Below are 24447 nucleotides of genomic sequence, written 5' to 3'. Positions count from 1 at the left end.
GAGGAGAACAGGCTTAGATTCATAACGAAAAACAATAAAAACTTAAGGTCTGAGGTGTACAAGGGCATTGCAGATGCACTGCACAAGGGTGATGTTGATGGGAATAACATTGGGAAAAAAAGTTATTTTACCCGCTAGCTTTACAGGAAGTAAAAGGTACATGGTACAGAACTATCAAGATGCAATGGCGATTTGTCGATTCTATGGACCTCCGGACCTATTTATTACTTTTACCTGTAATCCAAAGTGGCAGGAAATAGTTGATACTCTTACATTTGTTCCAGGGCAAAGACCTGACGCTAGACCTGACCTAGTTAGTCGAGTCTTCAAATTAAAGGTCGAGGAGCTTGTTTATGAGTTGAAGAAATGTGCTTATTTTGGGAAGGCACAAGCAGGTACGATTATCAAGTTTTTGCCATATGTCGTTCTTATTTGGAAAAATAGTCATCACGAAGCATTTAGTAATTGTCCACTCTGCAAAAAACATGCATCAATGCAAGAAAGTAGGGCATTAGGTTTATGTGGGTGTTGCCCAATTAATTGCCCCATGTGCATGCAACTAGCAGCATGGACTTATGTGATTTCTTAATATTGTTATTGCTATTTTGTTTCAGTACTCTATACCGTCGAATTTCAAAAGTGCGGTCTGCCTCACGTTCATATTTTGGTTTGGATTGAAGGTAATACCAAAGACCCCCGCCCCTCCTTTATTGACTCAATAATATGTGCGGAGGTACCAGATAAATTATCTGATCCTTTGGGTTATAGCCTTGTAGATGAATTTATGGTGCATGGCCCTTGTGGAGAGCTGAACCAAAAATGCCCATGCATGAAAAACAATAAATGCTCAAAATTCTTCCCTAAGGGTTATGAACCAAACACAATTGTTGGTGAGGATGGCTTTGTGCAATATAGGTGTCGTACTGAGGCTGGGCATTTTATCGAGCGATATGGGGTTAAACTTGACAATGGATGGGTTGTCCCATACAATTTAGCGTTGTTAAAACGGTTTAGAGCCCATATAAATGTGGAGTGGTGCAATAAAACACACCTCATCAAGTACCTATTTAAGTATATTATGAAAGGCCCAGATCGCGCTAGAGCCATCATTGAATCCTTTGGAGCCGACGTTCCTCATAGAGATTCACATGGTGAGGTTATCAATAGCAGTCTTGGTGCCCATCCATTAGATGCACAGATACAACATGAAGATGTCGACGAGGTTCGGGAGTACATTGATTGTCGTTATTTATCTTCACATGAGGCTATCTGGCATATGTTCGAATTTGATATCCACTATAGGACGCCAGCGGTGGAGAGGTTAGCTGTGCATCTCCCTTTGATGAATAGCGTTGTGTACCTAGCTAAAAGGCCATTGGTTGATATCGTAGTTGACCCTTGTTACACGCAGACAACATTGACTGAGTGGTTTTCTGCTAATAGGATGTTCCCAACTGCTCGAGAGTTAACATACATAGAATTCCCAACAAAGTGGGTTTGGAATAAAAAGGATAAGGTATGGCATTCGCGTAAGGGACCTAAAAAAATTGGGAGGGCTATATATATCAATCCTAGTTGTGGTGAGCTTTACTACTTTCGTATGCTTCTGAATGTTGCCAAGGGTGCTACGTCTTATGAGGACCTTCGAACAATTAGTGGTGTTCTGTACCCAACATTTAAGGATGCATGTCAGGCTATTGGTCTTCTTGGTGACGATAATGAGTGGTGTGAGGCTCTTAAGGAAGCATCTGTGTGGGGATCAGCTGCTCAAATGCGATAGTTACTTGTTACTATAATTCTTTTTTGCTCTATTTGTGATGCAGCCTATTTGTTCATTGAGTTCTATACTTATTTCACTGATGATATACAACACAGAATTAAAAAGATGGTACAATTGCCTTGCTATAAAGTGCCTGCAGAACATCTTAAAAATCATGTTTTGGTAGAGCTCGATAATTTGTTTGTTAGGAATGGTGCTTCAATGACTGATTATGGTTTACCAAAGTCTGATCTAAATCTTTGTAACAAGGTGAAAAATAGATTGTTAGCTGAGGAGCTGGCTTACGACTCTGCAAAGCTTTTACATATGCATGATACCCTCATCAACCAACTAAACTTTGAACAGAGACATATATATGATGCTATCATACACTCAGTTTACGAAAAATAGGTCAATGTTTTTTTATACGGGTACGGTGGTACTGGGAAAATATTTCTTTGGAATACAATTATTTCACGCTTGCGATCAGAAAAGCTTATCGTCCTTGTTGTAGCGTCATCAGGGGTTGCTTCCCTCTTGCTCCCTGGAGGTCGTACTGCACATTCTCGATTTAAAATTCCTATAGTTATTGATGAGTCATCAGTGTGCGATATTAAAAGGGGGACTTTTCTTGCTGATTTAATAATACAGAGTTCTTTGATTATATGGGATGAGGCCCCAATGACTCACCAGCATTGTTTTGAATCATTAGATCGTAGTATGCGTGACATCCTTGGTCAAATGGACTCTTCAAGTTATCACCAGGTGTTTGGTGGGAAGACAGTGTTACTTGGTGGAGATTTCCGCCAAGTACTACCTGTGGTTGAGGGTGGCACTAGAGTAGACACAGTGGATGCATGTATAACTAACTCTTACCTATGGAGTCATGTTAAGATTCTAAAGCTTACAATCAACATGAGCTTACTTGGGATGGCAGATAGTGGTTTACCAACTGAACAGGTGAAAGACTTTAGTGGCTGGGTGTTGAGTATTGGGGATGGCACTGCAAAAGGGACTACTCACACTGATGATGGGGACTCTGAGTTGATTGTGATACCATGCGACATCTTAGTTCCGAAATTAGACTCTGCTGTTGATAATATTATAAGATCTACTTACCCCAACTTAGAGACATCATATGCCGACCCAACCTATCTAAGGGAAAGGGCTATCATTGCTCCAAAAAATGATACCATTGATGAAATTAATAACCGCGTTCTTTCTTTAATCCCAGGACATGAAAAGGTATACCTCAGTTCAAATACTTTGGTTGAATCCTCAAAGGAACACAGTAATTTGGACTTACTTTACCCAGTTGAGTTCCTAAACTCTCTACAGTTCAAAGGTATCCCTCCTCATAAGCTTATGCTCAAGGTTGGTTCGCCTGTAGTGCTACTACGCAATTTAAATCAGAGTGCTGGCCTTTGCAATGGTACACGTCTTATAATAACACAGTTAGGAGATCGGGTATTGGAGGCTCAAATAATAACTGGATCGCATGTTGGTGACAAAGTACTTCTTCCTCGAATTGCCTTGCATGTGTGAAGCACTAAAAGGCCATTTGTGCTTAGTAGATGACAATTTCCAGTTCGATTGTGTTATGCAATGACCATAAATAAGAGCCAAGGACAAACTTTGCAGAATGTTGGTCTCTACTTGCCACGTCCAGTTTTTTCTTATGGACAACTCTATGTTGCTATATCACGTGTGACATCTAGAAATGGGCTCAGGGTTCTAATTGATGATGATGCAGACCCTAACTCCAATGTGACCCAAAACATTGTTTTTAAAGAAATTCTTCAGTCCCTTTGGTAATTTTTTTGGTCAAATGTCAATACTACATGTTGTATACACACTTTCAACCTATAATTTGTTATCTACTGCAAAATATAATGCTCCATTTGACATCCTTTTATTTTCTTCCCTCCTTGGTTGAACCGACAATAGATGGAGTACAGCTTACTATCACAAATTAATCCAACAAGGCACAATTGGTACATCAAGGTTAGAGTTGCTAGGATGTGGCAGCTATCTGGGACTTCTAAGGGGAAAGGTTTTACTGCTGGAACTTGCTCTGGTTGATGAAGAGGTATACCATTTGACACATGTGTTATTTTTGCTTAATAGTTGCGAACTTTGAATTTCTGTACATCAGGGTGTAGGTATTACAGCTTGCATTGGGCAGAAGGACCTTAACAAATTTGCTAAAACTTTGGTGGAAGGACGATCTTATATGATTAAAAAAATTCAAGTTAGTAGGCAAGCAAAGAAGTTCAATGCTGTGCCCAACACACACACAATCTTTTTTACACCATGGACTGTTGTGGAGGAGGTACCTACTGAGTTATCCAACAATCTTCCACTCTATATTTTTAATTTTGTGGACTTTGAGGACTTAGATCGCAGAGCAAGGAACGACCATGGTTTAGTAGGTACGCACCATCCATAATTTTCATTTCATGCTTTGACTGTCTATTTATCGAAGTCATATAGTATAACATGATGACGCCGTTATGGAATATTGAACAGATGTTATTGGACAGCTTACAGTTATCCATCCAGTGGTGCAATTTAGCGGTCTAAATGGCCCTTCTATTAGGCGATCAGTAGAACTACGTGATTTAAGGTTTGCTTCCTACTAATTTATAACATTTTTGAAATTATTGTATACTTAGGGTACATAATATTGCAGCGATCGGCTTTTATCAATAACTTTGTGGGGTGAACATGCAACATCTTTTGAGGATGAGTTCCTTATTGAAACCATCGGTAAAGATGAACCAGTTGTAATCATTTTTGCTGGGATGAAAGTGAGGCAATACTTAGGTGAGTGTTAGTTTATCCCATGCTGGCCATCAATAATAAATCCTATGTCCAGCTATTGTTGTAATGCGCTTACCTGAATACCAAAATAGGTGCTACAACCTGTGGGAGTGGTGTTGCAACAAAATGGTATATGAACATTGATATTCCTGAAGTTAATGTTTTCCGTGCTAGGTAACCTATTGTATATATCATTTATTTTCCTTGGTTAAATTCTGCATGCAAGTGTGGTTGAAGGTGTACTTTATTTTGTCCTTAGCCTACAGGGAAGAGGTTCCGAAGTTCTGTTCCTACCAGGGGATAGTGATGCAGCGGCAGGTGATATTGACAAGGCAATTTCTAATAGGAAGACTGTATCAGAGCTCCTCTCCTTGGATCCTCATGACACTGATGTATTTTTTGTTTCTCAGATATGTTCTATGTGCAACTGTTATGTCTTAGTACTGAAATTTAGTCTCCATTGTGTACTAGAATGTATGTTTTACTTGTAATGCAAAGATAAAGGAAATCGATGTTTCAAATGGTTGGTAGTACAAAGGATGTAGTACATGCAAAAGGGGACTAAAAGCAACTCTCGAAGGCTTTGAATGTACCAACTGTGATGAAACGAAGCCAATGATGATTCCCAGGTACCTCCTATTTGACATGGCATCCCCTTCAAATTTCCCAACTTGTAAATTATTCCTAACGTGCCTTATATTCACAACACAGCTACAAGCTAAATGTGGTGATTGAGGACAGCTACAAGCAAAAATATTTCTGTTCGGAGGTGTAGCTGAGCAGGTTGTGCGGCGGACTGCTGCTGAACTTGTGGAAGAAAGCTCATCCAATCAGATCTTACTGCCTGCGCCCCTCCGCAGTCTTGTTGGCAGGAGGTATGTGTTTCAAGTGGTTATCAGTGAGCAAACCTTTAGAACTGGGCAGCTATATTTTCATGCTAGGAAGGTGTTTGTGGCTCCAACGGTTGCTGGGGACCAACACAGTGGGGCTGATGCCACTGGTCGTGAACCTCCAAAGGACCCTAGCGTTAAGTCTGCAATTGGGACATCAAGCACTACCTGTGGTAAATAAACTAAAAATAGTGTTTTTAGCTTAACTGAAGCCCCCATAGATCCAGAAGGGGGCTCCACACCACCTCATGAAACTCACACAGTTACCACTGGAAAAAACTCATCAACCAAGGGAAAGGAGGTTCCTTCTAGTGCTCATGACGAGCCTGGGTATGTACCTTTGTCCTCTATGTTATGTTTGTCATGGATACATGCTATGCTCCTCTAATTACATAAGTAACAATGTACAAATCATTAGAATAAATTCTTGTAATATAGCTCCCCATATTTGAAGAGGTGTGGAGACTAATAATGTATTTTTATAATGAAGTAGACTATTGTGTGGATAGTTTATTGATTTATTTTTATAATGTAGAAGTCTTCTGGGTAAAAGATCAAGGGCTGCTCGCAAGGAATTGTTCTCTGCAAAAAAAGAGAAGGCAAGGTAGCTTATTGTTTATCATACTGTGTTACTGATTAAGCTTGTACAACTAAATGACTTATAATATTCCTAATTTACAGTGACGAGTAAGCCTTCCTTTGTGGTCTGCAGCATCAGCTATCTACTACATCTCCGCTTTCAATAAAATGGTGATTGTTGTATGTGCCTGTGTTGGTGTCCTAATCTTCATGGAGTAATAAGTGGTGCACCATTGTGCTTTATGCTTAGGTTATGTATTGTTACTTGTGTTGTCCTTTGAAGGTCCTTGGTACTATTTGTATTTACGAGGCCACTTTGTTAGTGTAGTAGATAAGATCTTTATGCCTGTGATTGTTTTAGTGTTTAGTGTAATATTCGTATTAGGGCCCTTAATTGTGGCACCTTGCTATCAGTCACGCAAGGCTCTGAACTTAGAAGATATAATTTGTAGGCCCTTGTTCGTTGGTTTGAATGGCTTCATCAACTATGTAAGTGTAGAGCTTGGATAATGGTGTTTCCATATGGTAGAATTGCATGATCCAGGTCTATCACAATTGTTCACATCAATCAATTCACTTATTTCGCATTCATCACATCAACACATCTGCAGGCTTGGCTGAGGTGCTTAGGCAGGCTTGGCTGAGCATGATCAGTAGTAATGGAGGAAAACGACATATAAGTATAGTAAATAAATAATTATGGCACCCATAAAGTTCAATTTGATAGGTGACCCGGAGTGCCTTCGGTAAAACGAGCATAACTTTTACATACAGACTCTGATTTTGACGTTTTTTTTTTCTACGGACATCTACAAAAAAAGTTACATCTGTTTCTCCCCTACTTTGTTGGGTTCGGAGAATTTTTCAAGGCCAAAAATGCCTTGGAAGATTGAGTCCTCACCCCGGAAGTTTCTGCACAGTTTTCGGAACACGCGCATGTGTCCGTAGCCGCCACCCCTTACATCAAACTTGAGTAAAATTGTACACTAATTCCTATTCTAGTGCTGCTGAGTTGAGAAAAAATAAGAGACAAATAAAAGAAAAATAAAAAAATATTTGTGAACAACTCAAGGTCAGAAAAAATGTTGATTTTCCTTTTTTTTTGTTGTTATGTTTTCGTGTCCACTGTGTTCCGTAAATGACATTAAAAACATGAAGTGATGATACATCAAACTATCAGGCGAGGCAAGTAAAATTCATATTCAGTAAGGTAAATCGAACTGGCATTGTTCATTAAATGGCATCTCGTACCACACATACAACAGCATGAAATGATGATAAATGAAACTATCAGGCTAAACATTAGCAAACAAAAGGACCCTTGCCTTGGAGAACACAGAGTGCCCGATACTAGATGGAATCCCAGTTGCAACAATGAAAAAAGGCAAAAGGAAGTTCTTAGACGCCCCTCCAGCACCCCCGCCGAGGAAGAAGAAATTCTCCCTCTGACTCATCCACCGCCAAAAGATGATGCTTTCCCTCTCATCCCCTTAGAAGACCCTTTGACCTCAGAAGAATGATCTAATCAGCCACTCAGACACCTCAAGGAATGAAGCCGCTCCGGTCCGAATTTAAAAGTCTAGAAGTAGTTCTAGCCAGCTCCCCCTTACGCCCAAGGGAAGTGAAGGCTACTTTACTTTATGTATACCCTCGCATACAGGGGATGTATCCATATTGTAGTGCGTGTTCTTTCTACCTATAATGTAATCTGCCGTGATTGCTATCAAGACCTAAACCTGGCACTTTTACAAAAAAAGGAACTAAACCAACAAACATCACTCCAAGTTGTTGTTCCCTGTCAAATTGTGGAACAACTTGGACTGCAGAAATAAAAAATAACATCTGAGGAAAGAGAGAACGGGATGTTTCATGCTACCATACAAGTGGACCTTGTTAACTGGATATCTATGGGATTTAGAGGCCCATGAGAAATCACAGGGAGGGCATCAATTTCTGCAAGCTGCTGGAAACTTTGGCCTGTGTGGAAGAAATTTCCATGCGACGAGTTCAGACCTCGTATTTGGTTTCCTCCAAAATGTATGTTGACATAACTATTTCATAGTGATTTCATAGAAAATCTGATAATCCGATCATTTGTTCGAAATAGACGCATAGGAACATTTTCCACGGGAAGTAAAATTTCTTCGAAATTCATATGAAATTAAATACTCCCGGCGGCCTCCGAGCATAGTCACATTAGTCTCCCTTTAGTTGCTCCATTTCATATGTTTTCTATGGTCTAGATTCAGGCTTCCCACCTTTTTACTGTGACCTTAAAGTGCCAGCTTATGTCGGCCTTTACAACAGCATCGGCGACAATGTCGTGTCATACTATAGCTTTATGCCTTTCTGTGACATGATACAAACAAAATTAGAATATTATATTTTGCTGCTATACCAGTTCACTCACCCGCAGCGAAGCGCGGGCATCAATGGCTAGTTAGATAAATGTTGTGCCTGAGAAGCAAGTCAGAGAAATAAGGATGAGTATAAAGATCACATTTATGTATTCACATATGATACTCTCCAAACCCCTCAAAGCCGTCTGCAGTAGGGACAAGTTCGTTCTTCCTAGAGACTACCGGTGGGACCTTGGATTGGACATCTGAATCCTTCTGTCACTACTACAGAAACACCAATCTAGACGGTCTATCACTGTCGGTTCATTAAAAATTGATAGTGATAATATATCGTTGTCGGTTCATGTTAAGAATCGATAGTGGTAATTTATCGGAAAAGACAAAAAGCATCGTAATTGTCCGTTTGTGCCACGAACCGACACTGATACTATCACTGTCTGTTCGTGTCATGAACCAACACTGATAGTGGATTATCACTGTTGGTTCGTAATACGAACCGACAGTGATAATGGAGAGAGTATCACTGTTAGTTTGTAACACGAACCGACAATGATAAGATCTTTGGAAGATCCGTAACTTTTTCATACGGAGTCAGATGGAGACAAAATTTATATGAAAACTATAGCTCCCGATGAGACCTATAACTTTGTAATTGACAACTTATTCATTTGAAGTACTTTAGATCTCCAAATAATCGTTGAAAGTTTTGGATATGAAGGGTAAAAAGGAATGAATATCCCATTGCTCTCAGCACAAGATGAGAGGTCGCGGGTTCAACTCCCACAAATCACATGCACACGAAAATTGCGTAACTTGTGACTATGAAGTGCTACCGCGTCGCGTTGGGGTGGTCGTGGTGCAAGATATTTTTTGGTTTTCTCAAAGAAGGAAATGGGGACTATCACTGTCGGTTCGTAATACGAACCAACATTGATAGCCGGTTCTATAACCGACATTAATAGTTGCTTCGAAAACAGTGATAGTCACAACGGTGACTATCACTGTCGGTTAAAAAACCAACAGTGATGAGGGTTTGTGTATATGTGTGTGTTGCTAATGCACTATTCCCTGAATCAGTAGATAGTGCACACAGATACATGCCTAGTAACAGATTTTATACATCACAAAAACAAGTTAATATTTTGGCATAAGTCTTACACAACCGCATAGGGTTGGACATACAAAAGGGGTCTACTCACCGAATAGATTTCCTGAGTTTACCAAAAGATAGCAGTGAAAAAACAAAAAGAAGCGGTGGAGCCCCATGCTATGCCACAGGCAAGTGATGGGGGTTCCCGACCTAGGATGCGCCGTTATCGTTTTCTTTCCCTTCATACGCATATAGATCTTCCTCTTTTGAATTTATTGTTGCATAAGCAAGTGTGAGTAACATCCATCGTACTTAGGAAATTACCACGACAGAAATACAGATAATAATGTGCACAATTTTAACAAGAAAAGGCGGAGGTTCTCTTGACGCATAAAGCCAACAGATTCAAAACCTATCACCTAGTATTTACCATAACACCTTATCCTACGACAAGATTCCATTTTCAACTGTGACGGCCTTGTCCTCATTTCAACAATCATAGCCCTCATGGCCAACACAACACTCACCTTGACCAACACAACATTCACCTTGAGGGTCACGCCCTCCCGACTCATCAATTACCAGAGTCAACATTGTTACCATTCCATTACCATCTCATATCCCTTTACGAGACCCAATCCATTGGGTTCGATGATTACACATCTACCCAGGCTCTCACCACACCATTCTTTTGAAATTCTCTGAGTCTATATCCCTGACATTCACGTGGCCTGCTCTTGACCGTGAGTATGGCTATTGGAGTAGTTTTTACTCTACAGAGTTTATGTACTTTACCCACCTGACATGAACTTCCATTTGGTGGTACCCTCAACACGAAGGGTGTACCAAGGTGTCATGACAAGGCCTTTACAATGAGCCATTCTACTCCTAACTCTATGCCAGCTAGGTTTTACAACATGGTAGCATGTGGCATCCAGCCTGAGCATCTCCACTAGACTACCATGGGTAGCGCGTGCCCCTTTTGAGCACCAAGATAGGTTGTGACCTTGTCTTACAAGGGTGCCCACTTGCTAGCCGGTACCTTTGTCCTATCGAGACATCGTTGGCACTAGTGGCACTAGTCCACCCAATTCTCCCCGGAAATTGTCGACTCTAGCTATGCTAGCCAGCATAATTCGTCCACCACTTCTCTGAGCGGGGTTAGCACTGGAACTTTACAAATTACTCAACCAGAGCTATCCCGTACCAACACATGTGGTTGCACTGTGTAAGCTCGTTGGGTTGGTCATAGGCTTCAGACCTTAATTGACCAGGGCAGAACTTCCACAAACCTAACTCTTGTACCTACAGCACTGTTCAACTCTCATCATCTGCCCCAGTCAAGACCTAGACTCTAGTTCTCCCTTCCCATTCCCACACACATTTTCAAAACACACGCACCAGCCATTCGCTGAATGGCTGCCCATCCACAATTTCTCTAGATGAGAAATATGAGTGTGATGCACTTCCATGCAACATAGACTCTAAGCTAGGCTAAGCATCGACATAAACATAGACAATATCCCAAGATTGTAAAACACGAAATTACCAAAAAGCGAGAAGTTGAGAAAAAGTTGACCTTTTGAAATGTAGCTCGAATGGACGATGGAGGCCATGGATGCGTAGAGCTCATTGAGTTGATTGAAATGGACTATAAATTTGCCTAATTTGAACAACGGATGAGTCTGTGGTGAACCTAATAAATTTGGACCATTGGATTTTGAGTTAGGGTACCCTATTTGGAATTTAATTAAAAAATAACAGGCAATATGGCCTGCCGCCAGCCTAACCCTATGCTGATGCCCTAGTTCCTCCACTGCAGCACTCCACAACCCTAGGACATGCACTTCATCAGAACTCTACTAGCTCCTTTGCAATAAAGGTCGCCATCAACCAAAACGTACATCCTGGCCTTGTGGGCAATTCTCTTTGATTCAGCACCAGCCTCAGGTATAACATGATCTTGAGGGTATGCGCGGATGGTGTTCATCCACGACTCTTCACGCTCGAGAGGTGCAACAGCATAACTTTTCGCTCCATATGAAGTGCGATATATCCCCGCGCTTTGTGACACTTTGGGTGCAGTATCAACGCTATGTGATACCACGTGCGCTTTATCCATTTGGGAACAAGCATGTAAGAGCCGTCCAATTCGTACCCGGTTTAATTGAACCACCGGCTAGTCTCAAAGATGAGAGCTAGCATTTGCCTGCCGAGACACATCTAAAAGACAACCGAGACGCAGTAGCTCAATTAACACAGAAACAAACCCAGTATTCCCGATATGTGCTTCAGCAAGCCCAAGATCACATGCACATACCACTCACAACATTCGCATCACACCAACGTACAAAGAGAGTTCAACTTTAAACTTAATTACACATGACTTAACCATATTACAAGTTTGTACAAGAGTGGATCTATGCAGTGGATTTATTGAATAAACAACAAAAGAGGTTAGGCAATGTGTTGCCCATAAGATTGCCATGCTTTAGGATGATGCACCGACATCCAAAAACTCTCAAATGAGAAACTTTCGGCTTCCTCCGAAAACGCAACTCATAAGAAGTCAAATTCAAGATCGAGCACAAGAAAATCCGATTGGAGACATAGCAAGTGATGCTAATAGCCTCTGCCCAAAACTTTCTAGGAGTTCTATGCTCATCAAGCATCGTCCTAGCCATATCCACCAAAGTGTGATTCTTCCTCTCAACCACGCCATTCTGCTGAGGAACGCATGGGGCAGGAAACTGATGCTAAATGCCATGCTCAAGACAGAAAGTATCAAAAAGATAGTTCTTGAACTCGGTGCCATTATCACTGCAAATTGCTTTCAATGCACCAGGAAGTTCCTTGAACAATCTCAAAGCCAAGCTCCGAAAGTGTGAGAACACTTCATCCTTTCTCACAAGAAAGAAAACCCAAGAGTAGTGAGAGTAATCATCAACAATGATAAGTACATACCACTTCCCACCCGCCGAACGAACCCGGGAAGGACCAACAGTGTCCATATGGAAAAGTTCTCCCGGTCGTTCAGTCATCACCAGATTGACTGGTGGGTGAGAGGCAGCAACCATCTTGCCATGCCGACAAGGAGCACAAACAAGGTTATTCTCAAACTTGAGCTTGGACAATCCTTGGATCAAGCCTAGGGCACTCAAACGAGTAAGAAAATCAAAGCTCATGTGCCCTAGTGTCCTGTGCCACATCCAAAGCTTAGAAAAAGGTTGAGAAATCAAACAATGAGAAGAACTAAGAGACTCAGAAAAATCAGCTCCAAAAACTCTCCCAACTCTCAAAATCAGATAAATCAAAGCGTTTGAAGAATCAAGAACTCGAGAAGTATCGCGTTTGAAACGCACTTTCAAGTCATCATCCAACAACTGAGATACAGAGAGAAAATTGTATCCCAAATGCTCAACCAAAGCCACATCTTTGAGAGTGAAACTCTCATTCACCCTTACCATACCTTTGGCTTTCACCCTTCCCTTTCGATCATCCCCCAAAGTGATGTACTCGTGTCGCTTCGTCGGGGTGAGGCTAGAAAACCATGATGAATCTCTGGTCATATAGCGCGAACAACCGGAGTCGATGAGCCACTTGTTCTCTAGGCCTCCGCCTGCACCTACATATGAGAAGAATAAAATGTGGATGGCTCAGTATTGAGGTTAAACAAAAACCTCTTGGGAATCTAGTACTGAGTCATCCACTCTGAAGCAGTAAAGGTAGGTGTATGCAAATCAACCCTAGCACGCCGGGGACGAGTCCCACGATGATGAAAATGTGGTCCGTCAAAGCGTTGGGATTCAAAGCCTCTTATACGAGGACCAAAACCATATGAGCCATGGTATGATCCACGCCGGGCAACACCTCTAGAAGAGAATTGAGGAGCATCAAAGACTCATGAGCGAGAGCGAGAAAAAGGCTCATATACACCAACAGAGGGACGGTACATGTCCAGAGTGCTCCACTCCCACTCACGCCGCTCATCTCTCCTACGGTGAAAGCAAAACCCAACTATGTGACCCTCTCTCTGGCAGTAGGTGTAATGGTAGCGTCTCTCGGGAACTCGATTACCGGTCACTCTTGGCTCTCTCATAGGGGCTCTCATCTTGAGTTGTGGTGTGGCTTTCTTCTTTATGGATTGTGAAGTGAGTTTCTTGATAGGTTGTGGAGTAGCATTGATCTTGGACTTCTCGGCTTCTAGGGTAGTAGATGATGTGAAAATAGTCTTACCAACCCCATTGTAAGCCACCCTCTCAAAACCCAACCCCAAAGCCAAACCCGCATTATCGGCACACATCTTGGTCTTGGCCAAGATCAAATCCATTTTGCATCCATTTTGCCCTTGCCTTCCGAGTACTTCTCCATAATAGAAAGGAGGTACTCATTCTTGGTCATGAGTTTCTGAACTTGCCCTCTAACAGAGCTGAGTTTGTCCCTAAAGATTATGCAGGTGGAACAGTTCGGCTGCACATCCTTAGAACACTCAACACTCTCCAATCTAGACTCCAACTCTTCTATGTGCTTGACTTTTATCTCAACATCATTTGCAAGTAAAGGACAATTCTTGCAAGCGTCTAAGAGAGTAGACCCAGACTCCTCCTCAAGGAGCTTCTTCTCGGCAGTCTCAAGCCGACTGGTGACTTGAGCATGCAAAGTCTGAAGCTCGGCAAGCTCACTCATGGCCACGAAGCAATTATCACACTCCTCATCATTGGCCCTAGACTTAAGAAACTCAAGCTCAGAAGAAGAATATTCTAGCCTAGACTTGACCTCCTTAACCTCACGAACCGCTTTCTTAAGCAATCTATCCTGGCTAACAAGCGCATCATTCAAGGTATCGATCTGAACAGAAAGCTGGTCGTAGGTAGGTGATACCTCAGAGTTGACAAGCTCGGGGTCGCTGTCGTTGCCGTCTGCCATGAAGCAAAGGTTGGTGAAGTCCTTAGCCTTCTTCTTGTTCTTCATGGGCTGCTCCTCCTCCTCTGAGCTCTCCTACTCGCTTGAGGAGCTATCAACGTCACTGAGCGCTGCCATAAATGCCCTTGAAGTCGCCTTGGCCACCTTCTTGGCCATCTTGTCGTGGTTCTTGAGGAAGGGCTTCTTGTTCTTTTTGTGCTTGTCATGGTTGTGGTTGCAGTCTTCCCTCCTCTTGGGCTTAGGGTAGTCCGCCTTGAAGTCGGTGGTGTCACCACACTCAAAGCAAACGTGGGAGCCACTTCTCCTCTGGTCTCTTCTGTTGTTGTAGAAGTGGGTGAACTTCTTCACAATCAACGCCAGATCCTCATCATCGAGTGCGTCCACCTGCTCCTCTGTGATAGAAACCAAGAAGGACAAAGCAAATCCACTAGATGAAGTGTTAGCAAAAGAAATGCCAGCTCCAACCTGATTGCCACCACTAGGTCCTAAAACCAACGCCATGTTCTGAGACAGGGGGTTTCCAAGATCTATCCGAGCCGCCTTGGCTATCTCGGTGGATTTGAGCTTGCTGAAGAGTTCATCACAAGTCAATGTATCATAACTGGATGACTCTTCAATGCTTGAGATCTTCACTTCCCATATACTACAATCAAGAGAATAGAGAAGCTTGATAGCTCTCTCATGATCAGAATAGGGCAAAACACCAGTGGATCTAAGGTTGCTAACAATTCCATCAAATCTAGCAAATATAGCATCCAAAGACTCTCTAGGGTTCTACACGAACATATGGTATTCCTGGTTGTACGTGCTCTGGCGCCTGGCCTTGATCTGGTTGGTGCCCTCATGAAAGACACTAAGAGTAGACTAGATCTCACGAGCAGTACGGAGGTGTTGAACTCTATCAAATCATTACGACTCAGGCTAGTGAACAATATATTGCGAGCCTTGTTGTTGGCCTCATATTGTTCAATCTGGGCCGGAGAAGAATGAGCAACAGGAATCACATAATTGGAGTCTACAATCTCCCATATTGAACTTTATTGGCTTAGGAGATAAGCCTCCATGCGCACCTTCTAGTACGAAAAATCTTGACCATTGAAGAACGGAATCTTCTCACTTCTCTCCATTGTCACCTATGGATCACAAAGCCGGTTAAGTTCAACAGGTGATTAAACTGGCTCTGATACCAATTGTAGGATCGAGAATGATGACTAGAGGGGGGGTTTGAATAGGCACCTCACAAAATTTCTTTCGAAACTTGATGGCCTTCTCCTATTTGGGTCACTCAATGCACCTCAAAAGTCGAAGCGGAAGCAGAACAGAGAGAAAACTTGGTTGCAAAGAAGATCACAAAGACACGACATGGCTCTCATGAGAGTAGATGAACTCTAAGTTCCATTTGCACTTGTCCCATAAGTCATCGCCACAAAAGTTTGCAACTTTGAGGAAGAAAACCTTCGAAAAAGAAGGATCACCGAAAGAAGAACCTCTCCTTGTTGAAGATCTAGAGGCAAGAGAATTCAAGACCCAATTTTGTATATTTGTACGTGAATTTTATGCCTCTAGCAACAAGAAGAAGAACTTTAAAAGGAGGAAAAATTTCAGCTTTCAACTAAGAACAAATAATACAAGAACGAAAGAGAAACTCGCAACAAAGCAAGGGAGCCAATAGAAGGAAACTAGAAGGAGATGAATACGAGCATCGGAGGAAACATGCACTTCATTTCTTCAAGAGGTTAGCCCTATTTTAGACAGATTACAATGTTTTGCACTCTCAAAAGCTCTTCCCTAAACAAAGGCTAAGCACTCCTCTCTCCAAAACTCACCACATAATCACAAGTGGCTGGCTCAACCCTCCATGCAGCCCTACCCCTCTATTTATAGACCTAGGGAAGCCAAGTTTCCTTATTCCCGAAGTGCCCCTCCTACCTACCACCTTTCAATGCACTTATACCTACCACTGGGGGTATTTTTGTCCATTTTGAGCTCCCTCCATCGAACGGCTGTGACACCTTCACAACTTTGCTTTGCCTCGACGCTAGCTCCATGATGATACCATGTGCACTCCATCCTTCCATGGTTTTGAGGCCAAACCATGAAACCGCCTCGCACGCTTCTCAAAGCGTGACTCATTGCTGCTTGCCTTAACCTCAAGCAAGCATCTCGATGTCAACATGTGTCCTCTGTCTTGTGATCTTGATCGTCGGCAAGTCTCTCCCGCTCCTGATCCCTCGGGTCGCCTTGTCACTTATACCGACATCCCCTTCGCTTTACTTTGTAAACACATCATCTTCATTGAACCTTCCATCCTTTGCTTGACCTTCATGTGCACAGCTAGAATCACCCTTGACTTCGCCCGACCCTCTTGATCGTCCGGCACCAAGCACCCACTCGACCCCGATCATCCCGTCGTCGACCGTCAAGTTGCATCCATCATCTACACACCATGAGACAAGCAAACATGTATCTCCATTTTTATCACAGGTTAGTCCAAATCAATATCCTCAGTTCAAAGCACATCTTAGAAAATTTGTGAACACTGGATGTTCCGGTGTGCACTCCTTCTCAGCACCGAAACATCTGGTGAGTGTAAGTCCACTGAGCGCTGAAATCCTTTCCTCTTTGAAAAATATGGTCCGGTGCAAGCCTCCGGTGTTCACTCTCCAGTCACCGAAACATCCGGTAAGATCAACTCCACCAGATGAGTCATTTTCAATCTCTCTACAGAAAATACTCCGGTGAAGTCTCCAGTGTTTTCTTTCCAGTCACCGGAACATCTGGCGTGTGCATCTCCACTAGACCAACCATTTGCAACCTCTCTGGAAAAATTAGTCCGGTGTGTACTGATCCTCATCACCGGACCATCCTGTGAACATAGCACTTGAATTTCAAAACTTTGGCGCCAACTGAAAAATGCCACGGCGCTCTATAATCCTTAACACCGGACCATCTGGTGAGATCTTCTATCTTTCCACCGAAAATCTCTTCTCTGCACGAAATAGTCCGGTGTAAGCTCTGCCCCTCATCGAACCTTCCGGTGATAGCATTCATTTCTGTCTCTGCGCTGAAATGCTCCGGTGAGTACAAAATTTCTAACACCGGAATATCCGGTGAGACAAAATGTCCTGAACTCAGAGACAAAAACAATTCCAACACACTTTTCATTCCAACTTTAGTTAGCCATGTTCATAATTACAATATATAATCATGCTCATACAATCCCATCAATCAACAAACCAAATTAATAAACATGACAATCACTCATCACATATAAATCAAGGCACAATTCAACTTTCAATTGAGTTCTCATAAACTGATTGTGTTTGCCCTTTTTTAGGTAGTGTCTTGCCCATTTTGCACAAGAAATATTGGTCATTGAGCAAACTATAATAGTAAAGGGAGGGAGTAACACGCCTGATGATTAATTACACGGTGATCATCAACGGTAGTCAACTAATGATTGTTCGTCGCGCATGTTAGAAGATGCTCGTACAAGTGCCATACGTATATACGGTTGGCTGCCGCGCATTTGTATACTTGATTATACTCACTCGTCAGTGCAATTATTCTCTCTCTCTCGACCGTAGTATAAATACATCTTCCTAACTTAACGCATGATCTTCCGCATAAAGCTTCGGATCGAGCTTCCGCTCTCTCTCCTTTCTACCTTGTGCTAGCTCGAAACCTCAGCCGTCACTGGCTTTGTTTATGTTAGTCGCATTCAATACGAGATGCCATTACACACATTGGTACGTAGATAATAGTTATGAACCAGTATAGTACAGAGGAGAGACAAAATGTACCAGAAAACAATCCATTTGTACATGTGCTAGAATTCCTTACGACCGGAAAGGTGCTGCATCTTTGTTTGCTCTTACCATTCCAACATTGCTTAGTTGGCGATCATGCTCTTAGACGGCGCTTATGTACATGTTCTCGAATCATCCATTTGTACATGTTCTCGAATCCTTATGGGTTATGACAGCTCTAATCCGAAATTTATTACTGGAAAGTTGCTCCATCTTTGTCTTTTGCTCATACCATGCCAACGTCGCTTTGTGTTTGATGAAGCTGGACAGCCGGCAGTTAAGACAAGTGATTGATTTGTGCTTGTTTTCTTATGTAGTGTTTTTTTCTTTGTTTTCGGTTTTTCTCAGTACAATCATTTTCATCCAAAGAACGGTTCCTCCTCACCTGTAAAAACTTAAAAGTAACACCGTGAGTATAAAGGTACTCGCAAGACTTACCAATATAAGCTCGAACGAGGATTATGCATTTGGGCATAGCAAGAATGAGGCCACAAGTTCCATATTTTTCTTAGCATAAAGCGTTTTTATCCATAAAGTGAGATAAGCTACTAGCATAATCAAAAGAAATACCATTAACCTAAGCATAGCTAAGCATCAACACGACGTTTAACTCTAGACTCCAATCTAACATCTCAGATTATCAAGGACCAGGTGAACACAAGAATCAATAATAGACAATGCAAATCAAAATATATAGGTTCTACTCACAACCGTGATGATAATCCATCTAGCGACACATGCATAAGATTCTTAATGCAACTAAGCCAATTACCAAACATTCACCAAAATAAGGGATTCACATGCTTATGTGATTGCCTTGGTGCTTCGATACTGATTCTTGAACTTTGAGCTTGGGTTCGACCTTGGGATCGAGCCCGCAACTCTCCGACACTTTGTTCTCTAAAACACCAAAAGGAATAACACGTTTAACATGCATGTAATGCAATGAAATAAGATCTAACATGTATGAAACTTTGTGGGGATGAAGTGCACTGAATGATGAACCAAATAAAACAACAATGAATTGAATTGGAATAGTTAATAAATAAATATGATTTACCTTAGCTAAATACAATTCTTTAAGAACACAAGTGTCATTAACTCTTTCATGATTTCATGCATTTTTTTTAGATATAGGACTCTAAAATAAAATTAACGGAGGTGGTTTCATTATTTTTGGAGATCTCAATAATTAATTATGGCGTATTCAATCTTAAGGACAGTTAAGCACTTAAATTTGATTTATGGATTTACAGTAGCTTTAACATGCTCATCAGTATTTTTCTCCGCTAGAGGATAACCTACTGGACACAATAAAAGTAGTTTCATGATTTTTGGACTAGTGAGAGATTAATATACATTTAAAAATGTTTATCAAATCAATTTTCTCACAGAATTTACATAGATTTTTCATGAGTGCACATATTTTTATCATGAAGCTCATCTCTCAAGGAATCCAGAAAAATTTGATTCACTGGATTCAGAGGTCCGATGATTTTCTTATCGATTTTCAAATGTTGCAGCGTTTTCGTATGTAACAAATAACTTATACCCGAATTTCCATTTCAACTAAACCCTAAAACCAGACCACCTTTTGCTACTCACAGGATCGTAACTTCCGTCACCGTCTAGTGGGTCCAGGGGATTTGCTGACGCGGTGGCGAGCAGCAGAGAGGGAAATAGGAAGCAGGGGAGCTCACGTGGGGGCTTCGAGGCGCGACGGATCCATGACTCAATGGCGACAGCGCGCTGGCAAAGCTCGAGATTGAGCGGCTATGGCGTCGGCCAAGAGAGAGAAGAAAGTGGTGGCGCTGCTCTATAGAAAGGTGAAGAGATATGAGAGGGTTTGGGTTGGAAACTGGCTGAGCTACGTATGAATCGACCGAATCAAGGCTTAATCGGTCTTTCCGTCGAAGTTTGAGGCTGTTTGGCACTTTGGCTGGCGGCATCTATGTGTCTGCACAGTACTCGGCCACCTCCTGCTTGAGGTTGAAGATAAGGTAATAGGCGGCTAACAATGGGCCCCTGCGACAGTGTTCCTTTTTATTTTCTGTGGATTAATTTACTTCCTTCTTTCTCTATAAAAAAAGGTTTATCTAGAGACATCCAAAAATTCTACAAATTTTTATGATGAACTAAAATTCCTAAGGATTCCATTTTGACTGGTTTCACTCAATCTGGACTTCTAGATTTCACATTAAAATTCTTCAAATTTTGTTATTTCTATAATTTGTTTGAATTTTTATGTTCAAACTAAATTCCCAAAAATCTGGGAAAAGTCACTACAATTCACTAATGAAGTTCTCTTATTTTTTAAAATTTTATAGACCCTATGTTCTATGTCATTTTTTTGAAGTTTCTTCACAAGTGCTATTCTAGGTTTAATTTCACAATTTAATTTAAATCTCCAATTCAAATACAAATGCCTTGCAAATGCGATCTTGATGCTTATAATGCATTCTAAGCATGATCAAGCATGTTTCCAAGTTTGAGCTGTGACAAAGCAGCTCCTACTTCCGTAGATGGACTAGATGTCAGAAGGCATAGATGCCCAAAAGATACTGGAGATCTCGAGGAAGCTAATTTTGCTAACCTATCAGCTGAGAAATTATCCCTTCTCAGTATGAAAATTACTTCTAGACCGATGAAATGTTGTGTTTAACTGATGTCAGATTAGAATGTCGTGATCCTTACGGACAGCGCCAATTGTCGATATTGTGAGATACTTGTATTAAGTAGGGTTACGGCTAAATCAATCAGCGCGAGGTGTAGACGACGCGAGATTTATATAGGTTTGAGCCCCCCTTAAGATAACAACCCTACATCCTGCGTTTCCTTGATTATTCATGGAGAAGATGATTATAGTGGGGGTGTCTAGATCTGCTCTTGGTCTTCCGGCAAGTTGCCTCGTACTCAAATCCTGGTGAAGTCCTGTGGATGTATCCGTATGTGGCTTAAACTGGACGTGGGACTTAATGGGTGATTCCTAATATGTATACTTGATATGAGATCAGAAGCCTGTGATGTACCCCTACCCTTTTATTATATAGTCGGGAGAAGGAGTCACATCGTAGTCGGAGTCCTTGACGTAACCTACTTGGAGACCTAGGTGTAACCAACCTGGAGATCTGGGCGTAACCTACTCGGAGTGTATCTACTTGAGTGCAAGATTGACTCTTTCCTTATCCTGGGATCCGTTTTCTTGTCGAATAAGGAAACTACCCAAAATATATGCATGTGCCTTAATTTTTGGATGACGGCTGCCAAACCAACTGTAATTGTATGGGACACGTGTACAATGAATATACCATCTTAGGATATACCGAAATTATAGTAAAACCCTAATTTATTAATCCTTATCAGATTTATTAGAACATTATATTGCTGGTTTAGCTAATTAGTTGTGTACTCCTTTTGGTTGAGACAATATTGTGGTTGGTGTGGTCATGTTTCCGACCTGTATATTCTGCCGGTCTGTGTAATAACGCTTTTATGTTAGTTCTTGTGTGTTTATATTATAAACTCCCTTTACAGGGGTGATTCTACCAATTGTTTTTTAATATTTTTAGACTTAGTAAGATTTTATGTGATATATGGTAGCCTCTGAGTAAGTGAATACCTACGGTGTTACACTTGTAGTGAAGTAACAGATGATTAATTCGACTGAGAGGAGCTAATTGGTCCAAACAAGTACCGACCACATGCATGCCACCACCTATATATACCCTTCAATGGAAAAAAAAAGAAACCCAGAAGGGCAGGATAAATCGAGAAGGTAATAATCTTGCTAAGTGTAATGTCCACCTTTTCTCTAACAACTTGAACTTTAGGTAAACTGGTTGGTACATGTAATCTTACGTGGTATCATAACCAAGACGTCATGGGTTCGGATCCCGCTCAGCGCACATTAAAAAGTACATTTTTGCTAGAGCACAGTCGACTGCAATCCGCCGGATTTACAGTCGACGGTGTGAATGCGGGCACCGGCGTTGACGTGGAGTCAACGGCCACCAGAATGGGTTAGCATCGAGGGGGTTCCTTCTTTGGTGGGATTCCGGTGACATTCTCCATCTCCGTACTTAGAGGGAGCTCACGGGAAGCAGGGTCGACCGACAGAGAAGCGGGCGCGGGGGCGGAGTGGCGGGGACGCCGCCGGCCACGGGCGAGGCAACGGACTGCCGTGGGCCAGTGTGAGGGCGGGGAGGCTTGGTGACCGGCCCGACTGAGCCGGGTTAGTGCGGCGGCAGCGGATCTGGCGGCGAGTGTCGAGACTGGTTAAGAAACAAACCAATCTCATCTATGTGTTGAGCCCATGAATCAATCCCAACACATAGCAACTTCATTGATGATAATAATTACAATATCCATACTTAATCGAATAAACCGTCTTACACAAATGACCTTTAAGGGTCAAAGAACCAATTAAACTCTACAGCGGAACTAAACGAACTAATACTACTCTAATCCTTTACGACTCTTCCACATGCATCATCGACGTAGAAAGCATCTTAGAACAATCCATCTTTAGCGTACTCCTCGATACCTTCTCCAACTGAGTGTTTGGTGATAGCAAGAGTGAGCACTTGTCATACTCCGCAAGTTGTGAAGAAAATAGTATGCATATGAAGGCTTTAACAAGTATATGGCTAAATGACTCTTTTGCATAAAACGACATTTAAGTATAAATATTTGAAAAGTAATAATAATTAAGTGAATAACAAACCACCTCAAGATTCCATCCATCTTGACTTAGCCATCTATCCAACACCTCAACTAAAGTTCCATCCACTAAGGTTGAACCCTCAATCATATTTCCCACCACTATGATTGACCACCCTCAACTATGATTCCCACCATCACAGTTGACCCGACTAACCAACATCAAGTTATAGTCATGGTAGGTTTTCAGTGCCGCTCGTGACCATGAGCACGGCTGAATATTCAATTTTTTAACTTTGCAGATGTTGTACTTTATCCACAAGATGTTTCATCCCGTTTTGCCGAGTATCCGTTTGCCGATGGAAAACTCTTACACACTTCCGAGGTGTGCTCTAGGAATCCACTGCAAAGCCATTACAAAGTATCCGTATCCACTAGTACGCATGCACCCGCTAAGGTTTCACCACTGTGGGAATCACTCCGCTCCGAAGGCCCCCTCTTACGCCATTGTCGAGGGTAAGTCCCTGACAATGAGTCCAGGGTATACCGGTCGATGGGTGCATGGTCACGCTTCGGTGAATATGTGTGTGTGTGTTGAACTCAAGAACACTAGGGTTATCCAGGTTCAGGCCTCCCTTGGGACAATAGCCCTACGTCCTGTGTACTTCTTTAATGGAGGATGGGAATTGGTTACAGAAAAGTATCTTTTGGACTTCAATCTCCCCTCTATAAACCGGGACCTCCTCTCTTTATATAGTGGAGAGAGGGAGGTCTTACAAGTGGGTCCGGCCAGTAGACCCATGTTCAGATAGATATGCCTAACTAGATATTTCAGTCCTGGTCATCATGACGGTGGACCGGATGAACCCAACTTTCTCTGGGAGCCCTGAGAACCTGTCTCTTTCGTGGAACGTCTCCGTGCCTTCCTCTCTTGGGTCGTTAGGCCCGTCCTATCAAAGTGCGCCGCAAGCCCGCCTGCCAGGCCGTCCTATTGCCTTGCACCGCAATCCCGTTTGCCAAGCCGTGTCACCCAGGTTCTGCAAGACTTATCTGCAAAATAGATCCACTTGCCTGTCACCCAGCGGCCTCTGTGAGCCGGCCCTATCGCCTTGCGACGCACGCCCGTCTGACAAGTCATCCAATCCCAGCTCTCCAGAAGCTTGCCCGCAACGCCATTCGTAGTTTTTAATGCTACGGGATGGGCCTCTGTACCACTATGCTGGCCGTGACTTTATCTGTCAGAAGGGGAGACCTGGGGAAGGGAAAACACTTGAGTAGATATCAGTAAATATGATTTGACAGATTAGATGAATATCTGCCCACGACCAGTGAGACCTGGTCGCAGGGCGGGCCTCCTTGACCAGGGACCTGGTCGAGCAGTGGGGCGGAGGCTCTGGAAAGAAAGGCCGCCAGCTGACAGGGGACCCCCTTACCTTTTATCTCAACTGTAGCCCCCAAGCTCCTTTGCGGATGTGGTGGTCAGGTCGTGTGGTTGCGGATGGACCTGGTCGCATCACTTGGACCCTAGGTGAACATGAGTTTTCCTGAGGAATGA

General features: G+C 42.4%; 1 pseudogene; it reads left to right on the top strand.

Moving 5' to 3' along the window:
* The first annotated feature begins 3706 nt into the window (after positions 1 to 3706).
* LOC133892234 (replication protein A 70 kDa DNA-binding subunit C-like) lies at positions 3707 to 5653 on the top strand (annotated as a pseudogene).
* The last annotated feature ends 18794 nt before the right edge of the window (positions 5654 to 24447 follow it).

This window comes from Phragmites australis, chromosome 15 (genome assembly GCF_958298935.1).
Source record: "Phragmites australis chromosome 15, lpPhrAust1.1, whole genome shotgun sequence".
Taxonomy (NCBI): Eukaryota; Viridiplantae; Streptophyta; class Magnoliopsida; order Poales; family Poaceae; genus Phragmites; species Phragmites australis.
The sequence above is the reverse complement of the archived record's forward strand: the minus strand, read 5'-3'. Positions and strand labels throughout refer to the sequence as shown.